Source organism: Coregonus clupeaformis, chromosome 6 (genome assembly GCF_020615455.1).
Source record: "Coregonus clupeaformis isolate EN_2021a chromosome 6, ASM2061545v1, whole genome shotgun sequence".
NCBI lineage: Eukaryota > Metazoa > Chordata > Actinopteri > Salmoniformes > Salmonidae > Coregonus > Coregonus clupeaformis.
Window position 1 is genome coordinate 32,102,230 of NC_059197.1, and position 20,359 is coordinate 32,122,588.

The window sequence follows — 20,359 nt, forward strand, 5'->3', positions numbered from 1 at the left end:
TGGTGAGGCTAGGGAGAGTTACAGTGAGGGGATTGGTGGTGAGGCTAGGGAAAGGTGCAGTGAGGGGATTGGTGGTGAGGCTAGGGAAAGGTACAGTGAGGGGATTGGTGGTGAGGCTAGGGAGAGTTACAGTGAGGGGATTGGTGGTGAGGCTAGGGAGAGTTACAGTGAGGGGATTGGTGGTGAGGCTAGGGAACAGTGAGGGGATTGGTGGTGAGGCTAGGGAAAGGTGCAGTGAGGGGATTGGTGGTGAGGTTAGGGAAAGGTGCAGGGGTCGGGGTGTGTGTGGGGGAGTGTGTGTCGTTATGTTTAGGTCTAGGTTGGGGTGCCGTGGGGGAGTGTTTAGGGGAGGTGGGGATGAAGCGTAGTGGGGGGCAGTTTGGGGTGCTGCGAGGGGGGATGGGGGGTAAGGGGGGGTCATGGGCAGTAGAATGGGGGGCAGTAGAGCAAGAGGCAGGGTTAGGATGAGGGGAAGTCTGGCCACAGTCCAATGTCTCTACAGGGACAGAGATGTACTTAGTCCTCTCCTTAGGGACTGGCCTCTGTCTCTCTTCATCCCTGGACACTGATCTCTCCTTAGGGACTGGCCTCTGTCTCTCTTCATCCCTGGACACTGATCTCTCCTTAGGGACTGGTCTCTCTCCTCTGGATACTGGTCTCTGTGTAGGTACTGGTCTCTCTCCTCTGGATACTGGTCTCTGTGTAGGTACTGGTCTCTCTCCTCTGGATACTGGTCTCTGTGTAGGTACTGGTCTCTCTCTCCCAACAGGGCTGGGTCTGAACACTGCTCTCTCTTCCTCTCTCTGGTCTCCCTCTGCAGCCAGGTGTGTGTGTAGGGCATCGTGCTCTCTCTCGGGGTGTGTGTGAGTGTGTGTGTCAGGGTGAGTGTGTGTGTGGAGTGTTTTTTGCAGGCTGGCTAGGATGCGTTTGCGGTGTCCAGGCAGTTTGATTCCCATCGTCTCCAGCTGTTCCTGGGTCAGCCCTTGGCATTCCAACAACGTTCCAAACCCTGTGTCCTGGAACACTGGGAAATACTGGTCCAGACGCAACACACACAGCCACTCCCACACCGACACACACCCCTCCACCTCAGACATCACCACAGAGTGTGTGTTTGAGTGGGTGTGTGTCTCTACGTGTATGTGTGTGTGTGTATGTGTGTGTGTAGATATGTGTCCCTGTGTGTGTCCAGGCAGCATTCAGATCAAACCTGTGGAAGAAACAGGAAGACAGGTTAGGTATGCAACCTTTATCAATTGAAAGTGTACATCCAGTCAATACAATTCACTTACAGTATATCACGTTCAGAAACACACACACACACACACACACACACACACAAGGTAACCCCATGAAGAGGATGTTACAGTATAAGGCTAGAGTGAGCTTAGTATCTTTCAGAGTTTCAAAATCAAGAAGTTCCACCGCTTGGTCAATGATCGTTGACATGAGGGCAAAAGCATTACTGTTGGTAAATTAACTTTCTCCCTCTTTCCCTCTCTCTGTCTCGCTTTCTTTTTCTCTCTCATCTTCTCTCGCCACAGATAAGAGACCACCATCTCTAAAACGGACCACAAAACACCCATCAGCCCCCGCTCCTCACAGTATGAGAGAAGATGCCTCTTCCTCTCTTCTTGACCTAACTAAAAGTACCGTGTCTTAAAGTAACACATTAAATGATCAGCAGATCTTCATCTATGGAGTTTAAGAACTGTGGTGTGCTCTTTAAAAACACCCACCAGCTAAGATTTTTATAGCTCTCCGTCTCTCCCCTCTGACAAACACACACACACGTACCTTTAAATAGGACCTATTTACTGATGAATGTTTGTTTTTTATGTCAGTGTTTTTCTTTCTGCTTGCATTTTGTCTTTCTGTTTTGATGTGTGTATTTTCTTTAAATTTATGTAATTCAGGGCTCATCTGTAAAAGAGACCTTGGTCTCAGTATGACTCCCTGATAATATGAAGGTTCAATAAAATAAAGAAATAAAAGGACTAAAGTGGAACCCCAGTAGTATAGTACGTGAATATTCTTCTCCTTTGCTGAAGGACTGTAGAAGCTGCAAGGTGAATGTGTATCAGACTTGGATATCAAGCACTGTACGTTTACCCTCTCACAGCTTCTACAGTAACTCAAATGTCGAACAAGAGGACGCTTTGTACAAGGATGTAAGAGCTGGGTGACACAAGAGAGCAAACCTCACACACACACACACACACACACATAACACACACCCCACACACATAACACACACCACACACAGACACGCACGCACACCTAGTCACACATCAACATAAGAAAGACTCCATTACTACCGGACAGAAAACAGTCAGGTCAACTCTATTTTATTCTGCAACCAGAAAGACCAGACTAACAGACCATCAGACTGAAGGACAGAGGTGGTGTCAATGACCCATCACAAGAGAGTCAACACACACACACGCACGCCCGCCCGCCCGCCCGCCCACCCGCCCGAATGTGTGTTGTAGGACATGAGTGTCTGTAAAATAATTGCAAATCATTTCCTGTCTTCCTCTAACCGACAGGCCAGAGACCACGGAGGGAAACGCGAAGCTCTCTATCTCTCTCTCTCTCTCTCAATTTCAATTAAAAGGGCTTTATTAGCATGGGAAACATATGTTTACATTGCCAAAGCAAGTGAAATAGATAATAAACAAAAGTGAAATACAAAATCAGAAATGAACCGTTATAGAGACATTTCAAAAGTCATATTATGTCCATATACAGTGTTGTAACGATGTGCAAATAGATAAAGTACAAAAGTGAAAATAAATCAACATAAATATGGGTTGTATTTACAATGGTGTTTGTTCTTCACTGGTTTCCCTTTTCTTATGGCAACAGGTCACAAATATTGCTGCTGTGATTGCACACTGTTATTTCACCTAATAGATATGTATCAAAATTGGATTTGTTTTCTAATTCTTTGTGGGTCTGTGTAATCTGAGGGAAAGATGTGTCTCTAATATGGTCATACATTTGGCAGGAGGTTAGGAAGTGCAGCTCAGTTTCCACCTCATTTTGTGGGCGGTGTGCACATAGCCTGTCTTCTCTTGAGAGCCAGGTCTGAGAAATAACAAAGAAAGGAAATCGTGTGTATAGATTTTTACCTTTATTTAACTAGGCAAGTCAGTTAAGAACAAATTCTTATTTACAATGACGGCCTACACCGGCCAAACCCGGACGTTGCTGGGCCAATTGTGCGCCGCCCTATGGGACTACTAATCACGGCCGGTTGTGATACAGCCTGAAATGGAACCAGGGGGTCTGTAGTGACGCCTCAAGCACTGAGATGCAGTGCCTTAGACCGCTGCGCCACTCGGGAGCCCCAAATATAGATGTACTTCTATCTGCAACTAAAAGCTCTTCTCTCTTGGTAATGGGGGTTTGTAACCCTGAGTCAGTAGGTCTCACTAATGCAGTACATACTTGAGTGCGCGCACACACACACACACACACACACACACACACACACACACACACACACACACACACACACACACACACACACACACACACACACACACACACACACACACACACACACACACACACACACACACACACACACACACACACACACACACACACACACACACAGCTGACTAAGGGCTGTTCTGGGCTGTTTCTGCACCAAAGTGCTGAGAAGATTGGTGCCAAGTCAAACAGCTGAATGGCTCTGTTGAGTCTGTAAACAATAAAGAGGGACATTTCCGTTGGCTGTCCATATATACTGAACAAAAATATAAAATGCAGCAATTTCAAATATTTTACTGTGTTACAGTTCATAGAAGGAAATCAGTCAATTGAAATAAATTCATTAGGCCCTAATCTATAGATTTCACATGACTGGGCAGGGGCACAGCCATGGGTGGGCCTGGGAGGGCATATCTGTTCTCTTAAAATGGCTGCATTTCTGAGAGCTAGGAGGAAGAGAAAAGACAGAACTGCTGCTGTCTCCAAGTCCTACACCAGACCTACTGTAACTGCAAACTTATATTCAGTCTCTGTGTTGTGTTAATTGCAAGTATCCTGAGTACAACTTGTTTGATAGTTGTGTGGACTTGGAGACAGCCAGCAAAGGTATGTGTTGATTGTACGAGGACTCGATTATTTATTGCATTAAGCACTAAGTCTTTATGATCCTTTTGATATTTATACTTACTAGATGTGTTGTGAAGTTTGCTGTGCTTAGACTTCATATTTGCCTGAGTTACACTACTTGAGAATTTCATATTGCATGTTACTGAAACTACTACCTGCCTTTTGTACTGAAGACACTGAATCTCTAAACCTTTTGATTGCCGCTCTAAGCCCGTTGGCTCTTACAGCTTATTTGAACCTTTTTGATAATCCTGTGTTGTGTGTATTCCATAGCGGTACCCAGTTCAGGTCTCTACTGAATCTGTGGTTGTTAAACCATCTCTCTCTCCAGGCTGGTTCCAACAGTGTCTCTATACTGCAGTTACAATGGGGCATTCTGTTACCCGGACAGGTCAATAACAGCAAACAAAACACACAGAGAGGCCAGGGTGAATCGTATGGAGAGGACAGAACTGAGTTCTGATTCAAGACATCCATTAAAAGAGACATACCTGACACATCTTTGAATTCTCTAAGGGAAGTAAGAGTGTGTGGCGTGGGTGTCAAGCTTCACATCCCGTTTCAACGACACACAAAATGCCAGAGTTAAACGCCGTTCATCAGTTCTAAGTTCTTTATAAACTACCCTCTCAGAAAGGGCTCTGGCATCACAAGGTGACATTTCCATGGCCTCAATGAGCTACTGTCTTCCTGCCTTAGCCTCAACTACAGTTGAAGTCAGAAGTTTAAATGTATTTGGCTAAGGTGTATGTAAACTCAGTTTTTCACAAGTCCTGACATTTAATCCTAGTAAAAATTCCCTGTCTTAGGTCAGTTAGGATCACCACTTTATTTTAAGAACGTGAAATGTCAGAATAATAGTCGATTAATGATTTATTTCAGCTTTTATTTCATTCATCACATTCCCAGTGGGTAAGAAGTTTACATACACTCAATTAGTATTTGGTAGCATTGACTTTAAATTGTTTAACTTGGGTCAAACGTTTCGAGTAGCCTTCCACAAGCTTCCCACAATATGTTGGGTGAATTTTGGCCCATTCCTACTGACAGAGCTGGTGTAACGGAGTCAGGTTTGTAGGCCTCCTTGCTCGCACATGCTTTTTCAGTTCTGCCCACAAATCTTCTATAGGATTGAGGTCAGGGCTTTGTGATGGCCACTCCAATACCTTGACTTTGTTGCCCTTAAGCCATTTTGCTACAACTTTGGAAGTATGCTTGGGTTCATTGTCCATTTGGAAGACCCATTTGCGACCAAGCTTTAACTTCCTGACTGATGTCTTGAGATGTTGCTTCAATATATCCATATAATTTTCCTTCCTCATGATGCAATCTATTTTGTGAAGTGCACCAGTCCCTCCTGCAGCAAAGCACCCGCACAGCATGATGCTGCCATCCCTGTGCTTCACGGTTGGGATGGTGTTCTTCGGCTTGCAAGGACCCCATTTTTCCTCCAAACATAGCGATGGTCATTATGGCCAAACAGTTCTATTTTGTTTCATCAGACCAGAGGACATTTCTCCAAAAAGTACGAACTTTGTCCCCATGTGCAGTTGCAAACCGTAGTCTGGCTTTTTTAGGTTATGTCAGTATAGGACTCGTTTTACTGTGGATATAGATACTTTTGTACCTGTTTCCTCCAGCATCTTCACAAGGTCCTTTGCTGTTGTTCTGGGATTGATTCGCACCAAAGTACGTTCATCTCTAGGAGACAGAACGCGTCTCCATCCTGAGTGGTATGACGGCTGCGTGGTCCCATGGTGTTTATACTTGCGTACTATTGTTTGTACAGATGAACGTGGTACCTTCAGGCATTTGGAAATTGCTCCCAAGCATGAACCAGACTTGTGGAGGTCTACAATGTTTTTTCTGAGGTCTTGGCTGATTTCGTTTGATTTTCCCATGATGTCATGCAAAGAGGCATTGAGTTTGAAGGTAGGCCTTGAAATACATCCACAGGTACACCTCCAATTGACTCAAATGATGTCAATTAGCCTATCAGAAGCTTCTAAAGCCATGACCTCATTTTCTGGAATGTTTCAAGCTGTTTAAAAAGGCACAGTCAACTTAGTGTATGTAAACTTCTGACCCACTGGAAATGTGATACAGTGAATTATAAGTGAAATAATCTGTCTGTAAACAATTGTTGGAAAAATTACTTGTGTCATGCACAAAGTAGATGTCCTAACCGACTTGCCAAAACTATAGTTTGTTAACAAGAAATCTGTGAAGTGGTTGAAAAACGAGTTTTAATGACTCCAACCTAAGTGTATGTAAACTTCTGACTTCAACTGTACCTTCTCTCTCTTTCTGTCTCTCTTTCTCTCTCTGCATTGTAACACCTCTGCGTCACACCACAGGCTGCCCGGTTAGCACAGACTAAACAGAAGAAACGCCTAATTCACACTGCTGCCTCTCACACACACACACACACCTCCAGTCACTCGTCTCCGGCCCTCACAGACAGACAGAGGGGTAAACATGCTGACTCAAGCAACGGCCTCAAAGAGACACTGAGATCAAACTACACACACACACACACACAGACAAGAGCTAAAATGACAGAGGTGGCTTATGGTGAGGGGGGAGGGGTGTGTGGTAGGGAGAATAGTAGGTCTGTGGTGTCAGTAGAAATCACTGAGGGTTAAGGTCAGAAGGACTTGGTTTTCTATCTCTCTATCTGAGACACAGAGTTTCAAATCCTCATCAGGAGTGACAAATGAGGCTGCTTTGTGTGATGCATGACCTGGACCACTCTTCCCATCACATACACACACACTAACAGAATGACTCTCACCCACCCTGGTACCCCGGCTTCAAGCATGCTCAATAACTCACACACATTGAATTCCTCTGACACAGTGCTTCTAGTAAAAGGGTCCCATATGGAACTGAATAATACCCCACCCTAGGGGGTCAGCCCTGTCCCTCACCCCACCCATGGAGCGGTGCTGGGCTGCAGAGAGGAGGGTGACAGTGTTGGGATGGAGACTGGGGCACTAGATATTAGCCTCTCTATACTGTGCTGCTACTCTGGGGTGCAACATTTCACAGGGAGATGTTTCTGTCATAACCTCAGCTGTTACAGACTCCCATTGTGACAGCTAAACCCAGGCTAACCCTATCCCGGACTATCACTAAACCCAGGCTAACCCTATCCCGGACTATCGCTAAACCCAGGCTAACCCTATCCCGGACTATCGCTAAACCCAGGCTAACCCTATCCCGGACTATCGCTAAACCCAGGCTAACCCTATCCCGGACTATCGCTAAACCCAGGCTAACCCTATCCCCGGACTATCGCTAAACCCAGGCTAACCCTATCCCCGGACTATCGCTAAACCCAGGCTAACCCTATCCCGGACTATCGCTAAACCCAGGCTAACCCTATCCCGGACTATCGCTAAACCCAGGCTAACCCTATCCCGGACTATCACTAAACCCAGGCTAACCCTATCCCGGACTATCACTAAACCCAGGCTAACCCTATCCCGGACTATCACTAAACCCAGGCTAACCCTATCCCTGACTATCACTAAACCCAGGCTAACCCTATCCCGGACTATCACTAAACCCAGGCTAACCCTATCCCCGGACTATCACTAAACCCAGGCTAACCCTATCCCCGGACTATCACTAAACCCAGGCTAACCCTATCCCGGACTATCACTAAACCCAGGCTAACCCTATCCCGGACTATCACTAAACCCAGGCTAACCCTATCCCGGACTATCACTAAACCCAGGCTAAACCTACCCTAACTCAGGGTTGCAGCAGGTCTTCTGTGCATACTTGAGTGATGAGTGTGTCACAGACGGGCCAATCTCTTTATTTTCTCTTAATCAGACCGTTGAGAGAGGGTGGGGGCAACATGAGTCACGGTAGGCTCTACACTTCCACAGGTCCAATTTTAGATCACACAGTCTTTCTCCCCATCTCTCTCACTCACACACAAAATGCCTCAAAAAGCCACTGAGATCAAACTACACACACACACACAGACAAGAGCTAAAATGACAGATGCGGCTTATGGTAGAGAAATGAACATTAAATGATCTGGCCCCAAAGTTAAGTAGCAGTGTTTCCCTTACATGCATTTAGCAGCGGTTGCCCACAGCTAGCATGCCAACTAGCATGGCCATCAGCTAGCATGGCTAACAACTAGCATGGCCATCAGCTAGCATGCCAACTACATGGCCATCAGCTAGCATGGCTAACAACTAGCATGGTCATCAGCTAGCATGACTAACAACTAACATGGCCATCAGCTAGCATGCCAACTACATGGCCATCAGCTAGCATGGCTAACAACTAGCATGGCCATCAGCTAGCATGCCAACTACATGGCCATCAGCTAGCATGGCTAACAACTAGCATGGTCATCAGCTAGCATGACTAACAACTAACATGGCCATCAGCTAGCATGCCAACTAGCATGGCCATCAGCTAGCATGGCTAACAACTAGCAAGTCAATGCGCTAGCGCTAGTAGCAATGCACCCCCTTATCCCCTCCTGCTGAAAAAAATCCTAGGGGAAAAACGGAGTAAGATACACACCCTAAAACACATGCAGCATACTGAAAAGGAAACAGCATTTTAAAAACTAACACTGTGTTTCCACTGGTGCCGATAGCCTATCGCTGACAGAGAACACCACACACACACACACCTTACCAAGCACCAGAGTCATAAAACCATTTTGGTTCCATGGTTGCCGTGGCAGCCTTGGTAGATTACTCCTGTGAATTGATCTACAATTATTTGTTTTAAGTGTTTTTCTATGTGCATTATTATTATTATTATCATCAACTTTAAGTTTTTTTTTTTAAAGCTAATCAAGTACTGAATACAAAAACCTAGTTAAACCAAAAATCTTCAACTAGACAAGACATTAGACTACTTCTCCAATCAACTAGCTAATTGTTTGGATTCGAATACCAGCCTAGATCTTCCTCTCTGTGTCATCTCCTCTCCTGGACCGAAGGCTGGACCAAAGATTAACAAATGGCAGTAACATGTAGTCCCGTGTAGCTCAGTTGGTAGAGCATGGTGCTTGCAACGCCAGTGTTGTGGGTTCGATTCCCACGGGGGGCCAGTATGAAAATGTATGCACTCACGACTTACAGTTAGTAAGTCGCTCTGGATAAGAGCGTCTGCTAAATGACTAGAAATGTAAAACGAACAAATCTCCTCTTCTGTATGAGTTTGACATGATCTGCCTCAATGAAACATGGCCCAGAGAGGGTGACTTTTACCATCCTACTGAAGCAGCTTGGACCTCATTATCACTGGCGATGTCCCTGCCACTGACTTTGATGTCATCAAGCTAGGCGGCTGTGACACTGTCTCTGACTGCTCCAACTCTTCTCCACCACCCAAAGAGGGACATTAAATTCCGCAACCCGAGGAAACTTAACCCATCCCTCTTTCAGCAACACATCCAGCCCTCCTTTGAGTCTGACTGCAGTGAGCTGGCCCTCAATGACATGGTCAATATGTATAACAACACTCTGAGTAATACCCTGAACATCCTTGCCCCTGAAAAAACACGTAAAGTAACATTTGAGCGCTTGTCTCCTTGGTTCACTGATGATCTGAGCAGAATGAAGACTGATAGCCGTAAGCTTGAGAGACATTGGAGGAAGGATGGCCTCACTGTTAACCTACTGGCCTATAAAGACCAGCAGGCAAACTACTCTGCTGCCTTAAAAGCAGCACAATCAGCCTTCTACTCTGCCACGATTGACAATAACAGAGGTAACCCCAGAACCTTGTTCTCCACCATCAACTGCCTTTTCAACCCTGCAAACTCATGCTGTCCTGCAGCCTCATCTGAGCAGTGCAATCACTTCTCTGATTTTTTCAAGAGAAGGATCGACACCATAAGGACAAACAACATGGCCTGCACACCACCTCCTGAGCCCTGAACCCAGACTGCCCCTTCCCTCAGCAACTTTACAGAAGTCACATCCTCCGCTGTGCAGTCAATCATTTCTAAAAGGATGGCCGCTACTTGCTCCCTTGACCCTATCCCTACTCAAAATCTGCTCATCTAGCCTGCTTATGTTTTTCACCACCATGATCAACAAGTCCCTGCTAACTGGAGAGGTAGTATCGATCTTCAAAACAGCTGCAGTCCCCCCCTTACTGAAGAAACCCAACCTTGACCAGGACATCCTATACAACTACAGGCCCATCTCCAACCTCCCCTTCCTATCAAAAGTTTTGGAGAAAGTGCAAACCAGCTTCAATCGCATCTGTCATCTAATCAGTTGTACAAGGTTTTCCAGTATGGCTTTCGGCCCTTGTACAGCACGGAAACAGCTCTGGTTAAAATGACCAAAGACATACTGATTCAGGATCTCCTAGCATCTTCCTCTTAGATCTTAGTTCTGCTTTAGACACCGTAGACCACAACATCCTCCTGCAGCGTCTCAGAGAGCACACTGCTGTCTCTGGAACAGCTCTGAACTGGTTCTCCTCCTACATCTCCAATAGGAGGCAATACATCACTATTGGAGAGTCCAGATCGGAGGAGTCTACAGTCACATGTGGCGTCCCACAGGGGTCAGTGCTGGGGCCTATCTTTTTAATTTACACGCTCCCTCTTGGCCAAACCCTCAGAGATTATAACATCAACTTCCACTGCTACGCTGACGATAGCCAGGTTTCCATTAACACCAAACCGGACACCATTTCTGCCCTAATAAACTGCCCAACATCTAGAGAGAGGAGAATCACCTGTGGCCAGGTCATCCACCTGTCCTGTCATCTCCAACCTAGGAGTCAAGTTTGATCCTTCTCTGTCCTTCGATGCCCACATAAAACAAATATGTAAAACATAAAATTATTATTAGAGAGAGTTATGCCAACTTTTAGAATTTTGAATATTGTTCTAATTCTAGAAATTCAGTTACATAGCATCGTTGAAATATTCCCCATGTAATGTTAATGATGAGCTAACATGGCTGCCATATAATGTTGGAAGTATCATGTAAATGCATCATAATGCAGAAACCTTCATGTCCTAACTCTCTAAATATATGGCTCTGCCAAGCACCTGTCAAATCTGCACGTGCACAGTCTGGACAACTGTGGAACACTGAAATACACTACCGGTCAAAAGTTTTAGAACACCTAACACTCATTCAAGGGTTTTTCTTTATTTTTTGCTATTTTCTACATTGTAGAATAATAGTGAAGACATCAAAACTATGAAATAACACATATGGAATCATGTAGCAACCAAAAAAGATTATTCAAATAGCCACCTTTTGCCTTGATGACAGCTTTGCACACGCTTGGCATTCTCTCAACCAGCTTCATGAGGTAGTCACCTGGAATGCATTTCAATTAACAGGTGTGCCTTCTTAAAAGTTAATTTGTGGAATTTCTTTCCTTCTTAATGCATTTGACCCAATCAGTTGTGTTGTGACAAGGTAGGGGGGGGTATACCGAAGATAGGGCTATTTGGTAAAAGACCAAGTCCATATTATGGCAAGAACAGCTCAAATAAGCAAAGAGAAATGACAGTTCATCATTACTTTAAGACGTGAAGGTCAGTCAATAGGGAACATTTCAAGAACTTTGAAAGTTTCTTCAAGTGCAGTCGCAACAACCATCAAGCGCTATGATGAAACTGGCTCTCATGAGGACCGCCACAGGATTGGAAGACCCAGAGTTACTTCTGCAGCAGAGGATAAGTTCATTAGAGTTACCAGCCTCAGAAATTGCAGCCCAAATAAATGCTTCACAGAGTTCAAGTAACAGACACATCTCAACATCAACTGTTCAGAGGAGACTGTGTGAATCAGGCCTTCATGGTCGAATTGCTGCAAAGAAACCACTACTAAAGGACACCAATAATAAGAAGAGACTTGCTTGGGCCAAGAAACACGAGCAATTAGACTGGTGGAAATGTGTCCTTTGGTCTAGAGTCTAAATTTGAGATTTTTGGTTCCAACCACTCTGTCTTTGTGAGACGTGGTGTGGGTGAACGGATGACCTCCACATGTGTATTTCCCACCGTAAAGCATGGAGGAGGAGGTGTTATGGTGTGGGGGCGCTTTGCTGTTGACACTGTCTGTGATTTATTTACAATTCAAGGCACACTTAACCAGCATGGCTACCACAGCATTCTGCAGCAATACGCCATCCCATCTGGTTTGGGCTTGGTGGGACTATCATTTGTTTTTCAACAGGACAATGACCCAACACACCTCCTGGCTGTGTAAGGGCTATTTTACCAAAAGGAGAGTGATGGAGTGCTGCTTCAGATGACCTGGCGTCCACAATCCCCCTTCAAGACTGTTGGAAAAGCATTCCAGTTGAAGCTGGTTGAGAGAATGCCAAGAGCTATCATCAAGGCAAAGGGTGGCTATTTGAAGTATCTCAAATATAAAATATCTGTTGATTTGTTTAACACTTTTTTGGTTACTACATGATTCCATATGTGTTATTTCATAGTTCTGATGTCTTCACCTATTATTCTACAATGTAAAAAATATATAAAGAAAAACGTTTGAATGAGTAGGTGTTCTAAAACTTTTGACCGGTAGTGTAGGTCCACATTAAATCAGTGTCTATAACATTAACATAACTTCCCTTTCACGCACATCAGACACACGCACAGAAATAACTTGTTATTATTGTAAATCATTGATTTAAATTGTTGTAAATCATTGATTTGATTTGTTCTCCAATAAAATGAGCAGACGTGAGCCCTGAGATCCGATAAGAAAAGAGGAAACAGAAGCCCTCTGGGATAAACAACCGCATCAGCATTCCACAATAACGGAGCCTGGGGGTCCTCGCTTCTTCGTCCTTTAAGCTATAGCCTCAATTTACCACAAACGAAGGAAAACGGTTTTAGGCGTTTATATTTGATCAACGATTAAACGCTGCGGGGAGTCATTTTATTACATTAACTAACAGCAACTGCCCATTTACAATCCTACAGGTTGATCTAAAGACGTATCTAGATTGTTGTTGACATTCGCATCTGAATCTAGGCTATTATGCCTTTGAAACTATACTTGAAAGCGCATCGGAATTCTTTACAGTTTCGCCTCATTACAAAATCTGTTTTGGTCCTTTCTTTCCTCTGAAGTTTTTTAAGTTATCTTTTTCTACCATAAACTCTCCAGAAAAATATTTTTTTTTTAAAAACATTCATTACCTTCTCTGTGTTTCCCTGGTGACTGGAGTTGAGGTTTTGCGATACTTCAGGGCGAGTTCGCCAATAACGTTTTCTCACGCCTCAAAAGCACCAGCAGCAAACCGAAAACTTCCGCAGCGGTCACGTGATTGATTCCATTTCAGAAGGAGTCCAGTCCTCTTTTTAGCCAGTCCAGTTTTCATCCGTTGAACTGTATGTGCGAGAGAACACACAGACAAACACGTCTTCTAGTAAGCCTAGTCATGGAACCAGTTCCACACAAATGTTATATTTTGGAGATGAAGCCCAGGCTAACAACTTATTTCTTGACATGATAATGCTGGACATGTTGATACATTCGTCTATCTCTAGAAAGTAGCAACATTGTTATGGAAAATTCGGTCAGGTGCTTTGCAACAGTAGACATTATGACAAATGATTGTTCCATTCTGCGTGGAAACATTGTAGAAGAATAACAGTGGACATTGTATCCACATCCATATTTCTGGGATGGTGTGTAGTTTCGTTTTCAACCTCAGGAGGGTGACAAGTGACTGCTGTAGTGTTGAGGTGGGGAGGATAACTGTTCATGGGATGAGAGCTTCTTCACTGACAACTTTCCCAAAGACCAATAGATATAGGCCTAGGTTATTTCTGTGAATACATGTGGATTTCCTCATCTGCAGGCAACTTCTCGGGCTAGTCGAGTTTAAAAAATAATAATTTGTATTTCACCTTTATTTAACCAGGTAAGCCAGTTGAGAACAAGTTCTCTTTTACAACTGCGACCTGGCCAAGATAAAGCAAAGCAGTGCGATAAAAACAACAACACAGAGTTACATATGGGGTAAACAAAACATAAAGTCAAAAATACAAACAGAAAATATATACAGTGTGTGCAAATGTAGCAAGTTATGGAGGTTAGGCAATAAATAGGCCATAGTGCAAAATAATTACAATTTCGTATTAACACTGGAATGATAGATGTGCAAAAGATGATGTGCAAATAGAGATACTGGGGTGCAAATTAGCACAATAAATAACAATATGGGGATGAGGTAGTTGGGTGGGCTAATTTCAGAATGGCTGTGTACAGGTGCAGTGATCGGTAAACTGCTCTGACAACTGACGATTAAAGTTAGTGAGGGAGATAAGAGTCTCCAGCTTCAGAGATTTTTGCAGTTCGTTCCAGTCATTGGCAGCAGAGAACTGGAAGGAATGGCGGCCAAAGGAGGTGTTGGCTTTGGGGATGACCAATGAGATATACCTGCTGGAGCGCAGACTACGGGTGGGAGTTGCTATGGTGACCAGTGAGCTAAGGTAAAACAATGATTTGCCTAGCAGTGATTTATAGATGACCTGGAGCCAGTGGGTTTGACGACGAATATGTAGTGAGGACCAGCCAACAAGAGCGCACGAGGGCCAGCCAACAAGAGCGTACAGGTCACAATGGTCGGTAGTATATGGGGCTTTGGTGACAAAACGGATGGCACTGTGATAGACTACATCCAATTTGCTGAGTAGAGTGTTGGAGGCTATTTTGTAAATGACATCGCCGAAGTCAAGGATCGGTAGGATAGTCAGTTTTACGAGGGCATGTTTGGCAGCATAAGTGAAGGAGGCTTTGTTGCGAAATAGGAAGCCGATTCTAGATCTAACTTTTGATTGGAGATGCTTAATGTGAGTCTGGAAGGAGAGTTTACAGTCTAACCAGTGTTAGAAATTGCGTAATTCAAATCTGGTATTGGAATAAGAATCAAGAGATCTTCAATCCAAGCTTAATTTATTATATGCAAAATGTATGTATGATAAGTATGAAGGTTTGTATATACGGGTCCGCTGAAATACCACGCAGGGCACTCAGAGAACTAAACCATTGTTTACAGGTTCTTTCTCAAATACTCTGACAGAGAGTTCCCACCTCTTCTGTTGGCCAATCAGAGTAAAGGACTGAGTGTGGTTTAGACTTTACTCAGCCAATCCGTTGGCGCACGGGTTAGTCCCAACCCCTTGGCGCTCCACCCCTTGGCGCTCCACCGTTCCCAGGCATAAGTTGCTATCATAATAACCTGTAGAGTCAGCACCCAATCTGTACTCTATGTACCTACGTTCAAGGACGGTTTCACAGACAACAAAGAGAGAGTGTTCGTATCTGTGAGAAATACAAGTCTTATCTGTCCTACCCCTAACGTTCCTTACATGAATCACAGAGGTGGGAACTCTCTGTCAGAGTATTTGAGAAAGAACCTGTAAACAATGGTTTAGTTCTCTGAGTGCCCTGCGTGGTATTTCAGCGGACCCGTATATACAAACCTTCATACTTATCATACATACATTTTGCATATAATAAATTAAGCTTGGATTGAAGATCTCTTGATTCTTATTCCAATACCAGATTTGAATTACGCAATTTCTAACAATAGACACCTAGGTATTTGTAGTTGTCCACATACTCTACATTTACATTTACATTTACATTTACGTCATTTAGCAGACGCTCTTATCCAGAGCGACTTACAAATAGGTGCATTCACCTTATAGCCAGTGGGATAACCACTTGACAAGGATTTTTTTTGGGGGGGGGTTGGAGTAAAGGGGGGGGTAGAAGGATTACTTTATCCTATCCCAGGTATTCCTTAAAGAGGTGGGGTTTCAAATGTCTCCGGAAGGTGGTGAGTGACTCCGCTGTCCTGGCGTCGTGAGGGAGATTGTTCCACCATTGGGGTGCCAGAGCAACGAACAGTTTTGACTGGGCTGAGCGGGAACTATGCTTCCGCAGAGGTAGGGGAGCCAGCAGGCCAGAGGTGGATGAACGCAGTGCCCTCGTTTGGGTGTAGGGACTGATCACTCTAGGTCAGACCCGCCGAGAGTAGTGATTCTAGTCTGGTGGGCGGGTGCAAGCAGCGTTCGGTTGAAGAGCATGCATTTAGTTTTACTAGTGTTTAAGAGCAGTTGGAGGCTATGGAAGGAGTGGTGTATGGGGATCTCTGGGGATTTCAGATGTTATGAAAGAGAGAAAGAGAGTTTGAACAGGCTAGAAATAGGGGTTGCGACAATTTTGGCGGCTAATTTTAGAAAGAAAGGGTCCAGATTGTCTAGCCCAGCTGATTTGTAGGGGTCCAGATTTTTCAGCTCTTTCAGAACATCAGCTGTCTGAATTTGTGTGAAGGAGAAGCGGGGGGGGGCATGGGCAAGTTGCAGCGGAGGGTGCAGAGCTGGTGGCCGGGGTAGTGGTAGCCAGGTGGAAAGCATGGCCAGCCGTAGCAAAATGCTTGTTGAAATTCTCGATTATTGTATATTTATCGGTGGTGATAGTGTTTCCTAGCCTCAGTGCAGTGGGCAGCTGGGAGGAGGTGCTCTTATCTCCATGGACTTTACAGTTTGGAGTTAGTGCAACAGGATGCAAATTTCTGTTTGAAAAAGCTAGCCTATAGATCACAGAAATTCAATCCATTAGGGCCAAGGCTATTATGTTTTATGGGATTGTATTGCCCTGAAAGTGGCATAGGCCTATTTTCATTTTTTCACACAAAGAAATTCAACTTGAGATGATTAAGCTACACAATAAAGATCCTAAAATACCTTAGTTGTCCTAGGTGAAACATGTTCTAAGTAGGACACAGTGATGCAGAATAGAGACTATACATTATAAACCTGTCACCTTCTATTCCATTAGCTTGCAGCTGTGTGGAGATATAGGCATAGCCTGTAGCGAAGAGATAGTGGTGAAGGTAAGGGGTGGAGGAGAGGAGAGGGGGTGGAGGAGGGGAGGGGTGGAGGAGAGGGGAGGGGGTGGAGGAGAGGAGAGGGGAGGGGTGGAGGAGAGGAGGGGAGGGGTGGAGGAGAGGAGGGGGAGGGGGGTGGAGGAGAGGAGGAGAGGAGAGGAGAGGAGAGGAGAGGAGAGGAGAGGAGAGGAGAGGAGAGGAGAGGGAGAGGGAGAGAGAGAGGGGGAGGGGAGGGGGGTGGAGGAGAGGAGAGGAGAGGAGAGGGGGGTGGAGGAGAGGAGAAGGGGGTGGAGAGGGGAGGGGGTGGAGGAGAGGAGGGGAGAGGGGGAGAGGGGAGGGGAGGGGGTGGAGGAGAGGGGTGGAGGAGAGGAGAAGGGGTGGAGGAGAGAAGAGGAGGGGAAGGTAGGGGGTGGAGGAGAGGAGAGGGGGTGGAGGAGGGGAGAGGAGTGGAAGAGAGGGGGTGGAGGAGAGGAGAAGGGGTGGAGAAGGGGAGGAGGTGGAGGAGGGGAGGGGGTGAGGGGAGGGGAGGGGAGGGGGTGGAGGAGAGGAGAAGGGGGTGGAGGAGAGAAGAGGAGGGGAAGGTAGGGGTGGAGGAGAGGAGAGGGGGGTGGAGGAGGGGAGAGGAGGGGACAGGGGAGGGGAGAGGAGGGGAGGGGTGGAGGAGAGGAGGGGAGAGGGTGGAGGAGGGGGTGGAGGAGGGGAGGAGAGGGGGTGGAGAGGAGGAGAGGAGGGAAGGTAGGGGGGTGGAGGAGAGGAGAGGGGGTGGAGGAGAGGAGAGGGGGTGAAGGAGAGGAGAGGGTAAGACTGGGGAAGACGGTGACTCATCGCTGGTCTAGCAGCCGTGGCGGGGTCGATGTGGGGTGGCAGGGAGACAGAGGCTGACCCAGTGACCCGGAGAGTTCTCAATTAGGACCAGCGGCTGAATCATCAGACAACTACCTTACCAGCTTATATTCAGAGCAGGAGGATATAAAAAATTGTGAATTCTGAATAGAGACAGAGCAGACACCATATATCTGCTATACATCTCTCTACAGGCCAGCTAACGAGTAAGCCTAGCTATAACAGACCCTCCCTTACTCACTCTTATCATAACAGAGCCTCTGCCTCTCTCTTCATGTGTGGTTGGCCCAGCAGTAGGAGGCTTGAAAGCATTGGCACTGGGGCTGTGGTCTCACAATTTGGGTTAATTATATAAAGAATGTGGGGTTCCAGGTCGCAGTTGCCCGATGACTCATCCTGAATTTAATTCCGCTGTTCTATCGATCGCCTCCACAGGAGGTTGGTGGCACCTTAATTGGGGAGAACGGGCTCGTGGTAATGACTGGAGCGGAGCCAGTGGAATGGAATCAAATATATCAAACACTTGGAAACCATGTGTTTGATGTATTTGATACCATTCCACTGACTCCGCTCCAGTCATTTCATTTGCTCATGCCATTCGCGCCGTTCCGGACATTATTATGAGCCGGTCTCCCCTCAGCAGCCTCCTGTGGTGTGTGTGTGGGTGCTCTTGTCTCTTATGTAAGGCGGGACATATGCCGCGTTCACATGCTCAGAAATGTCAGAGTTTCATAGTTCCAACTAGCACGTGAAGGCGGCATTAGCCCTTGTGACACTTCAGATTAGAGCCCCACAGTGGAGGTGTCATAATACCCATAAAACCTACTGGTCAAACAGGAAAATGGTTCCAATCATTTTCCCATTGGAGATTTTAGAAACCCTTAAAATAAGAGCTGTGTTTCGTGTAGGCTTACCCTGGCGTGACGTTTTGATAACCATGTAAATCTCTCTCGGACAAGGTGACTTTTATCAATATAGTCGGCTCTATTTACTCTCAGATTTGAAAATGCTAATTAGCATCAAAGTAGACATCATGCAAGACTACAAATCCCTGCAAGCTCCTGCACGTCATCTCTAGCTGGTACCTTTGCTAACAGGTACATTTAATCAAATTTAGCCAATTTATTCACTACTACATTTAGCTAACATTAGATAGTTAATCCAGAGATTCTTACCTTTGCCAAATCATCATGGCATTTGTAGTTTTTATGATAGGCACATTTGCAGCTAATTAGCATTTCATTTGTTGTGGGTAAATACAGGCGAATATATTGATAAAAGTCACCTTGTCCGAGAGAGATTTACACGGTTATCATAACGTCACCCCAGGGTAAGCCTACACGAAATACAGCCCTTATTTGAAGTGTTTCTAAAATCCCCCATGGGAAAAATGAATGGTGGAAAAACGATTGGAACCATTTCCGTTTGACCGCTAGGTTTTATGGGTATTGACTCACACTGTGGTACTCTATGAAGAATAATGCCCCTTCAGACTCACCTGTACCATAAGGTCCATGATAACAAAACTGAATTACTTTAGAGGTAATGTGATTAATTGTAACCTCCTGATTTCCCTAATACACTTAACAACTGAACCATGTCTGCGTTTGAGAAATTGGGCCTAAAAACAGAGGGAGCACTGCACGGAAGGGCAAAATCACCAACAATTCATATCCACAACTACATCAGAGTTCTCACTCCCTCCTCATTTTCCTCAGTCTCTCCCTCCACCCTCCCCACTCTCTCCCTCCACCCTCCCTACTCTCTCCCTCCACCCTCCCCACTCTCCCTACTCTCAGTCTCTCCCTCCACCCTCCCCACTCTCCCCACTCTCCCTCTCCCTCCACCCTCCCCACTCTCCCTCCACCCTGTCTCTCCCTCCACCCTCCCCACTCTGTCTCTCCCTCCACCCTCCCCACTCTCTCCCTCCACCCTCCCTACTCTCTCCCTCCACCCTCCCCACTCTGTCTCTCCCTCCACCCTCCCCACTCTCTCCCTCCACCCTCCCCACTCTCTCCCTCCACCCTCCCTACTCTCTCTCTCCCTCTCCACCCTCCCCACTCTGTCTCTCCCTCCACCCTCCCTACTCTGTCTCTCCCTCCACCCTCCCCACTCTCTCCCTCCACCCTCCCCACTCTCTCCCTCCACCCTCCCCACTCTCTCTCCCTCCACCCTCCCTATCTCTCCCTCCACCCTCCCACCTGTCTCTCCCTCCACTCTCCCACTCTCTCCCTCCACCCTCCCACTCTCTCCTCCCTCCACCCTCCCCACTCTCTCCCTCCACCCTCCCCACTCTCTGTCTCTCCCCTCCCACCCTCCCCACTCTGTCTCTCCCTCCACCCTCCCCACTCTGTCTCTCCCTCCACCCTCCCATTCCTCCACCCTCCCCACTCTCTCCCTCCACCCTCCCCACTCTCTCCCTCCACCCTCCCCCTCTCCCTCCACCCTCCCCACTCTCTCCCTCCACCCTCCCCTCTCTCTCCACCCTCCCCACTCTGTCTCTCTCCCT

The 20,359-nt window shown here is 46.1% G+C and overlaps 1 protein-coding gene across 2 annotated transcripts in view; it reads right to left on the reverse strand.

Moving 5' to 3' along the window:
• The window catches only part of LOC121567824 (arf-GAP with Rho-GAP domain, ANK repeat and PH domain-containing protein 1), a 60,383-nt gene extending 59,999 nt beyond the window's left edge, over positions 1–384 (reverse strand). For both annotated transcript variants that reach the window (XM_041878139.2, XM_041878137.2), the window contains exon 1: positions 1–384. This exon is cut by the window's left edge and continues 331 nt beyond it. The gene's annotated coding sequence lies outside the window, so the exon portion shown is untranslated.
• Between the last annotated feature and the right edge of the window lie 19,975 nt (positions 385–20,359).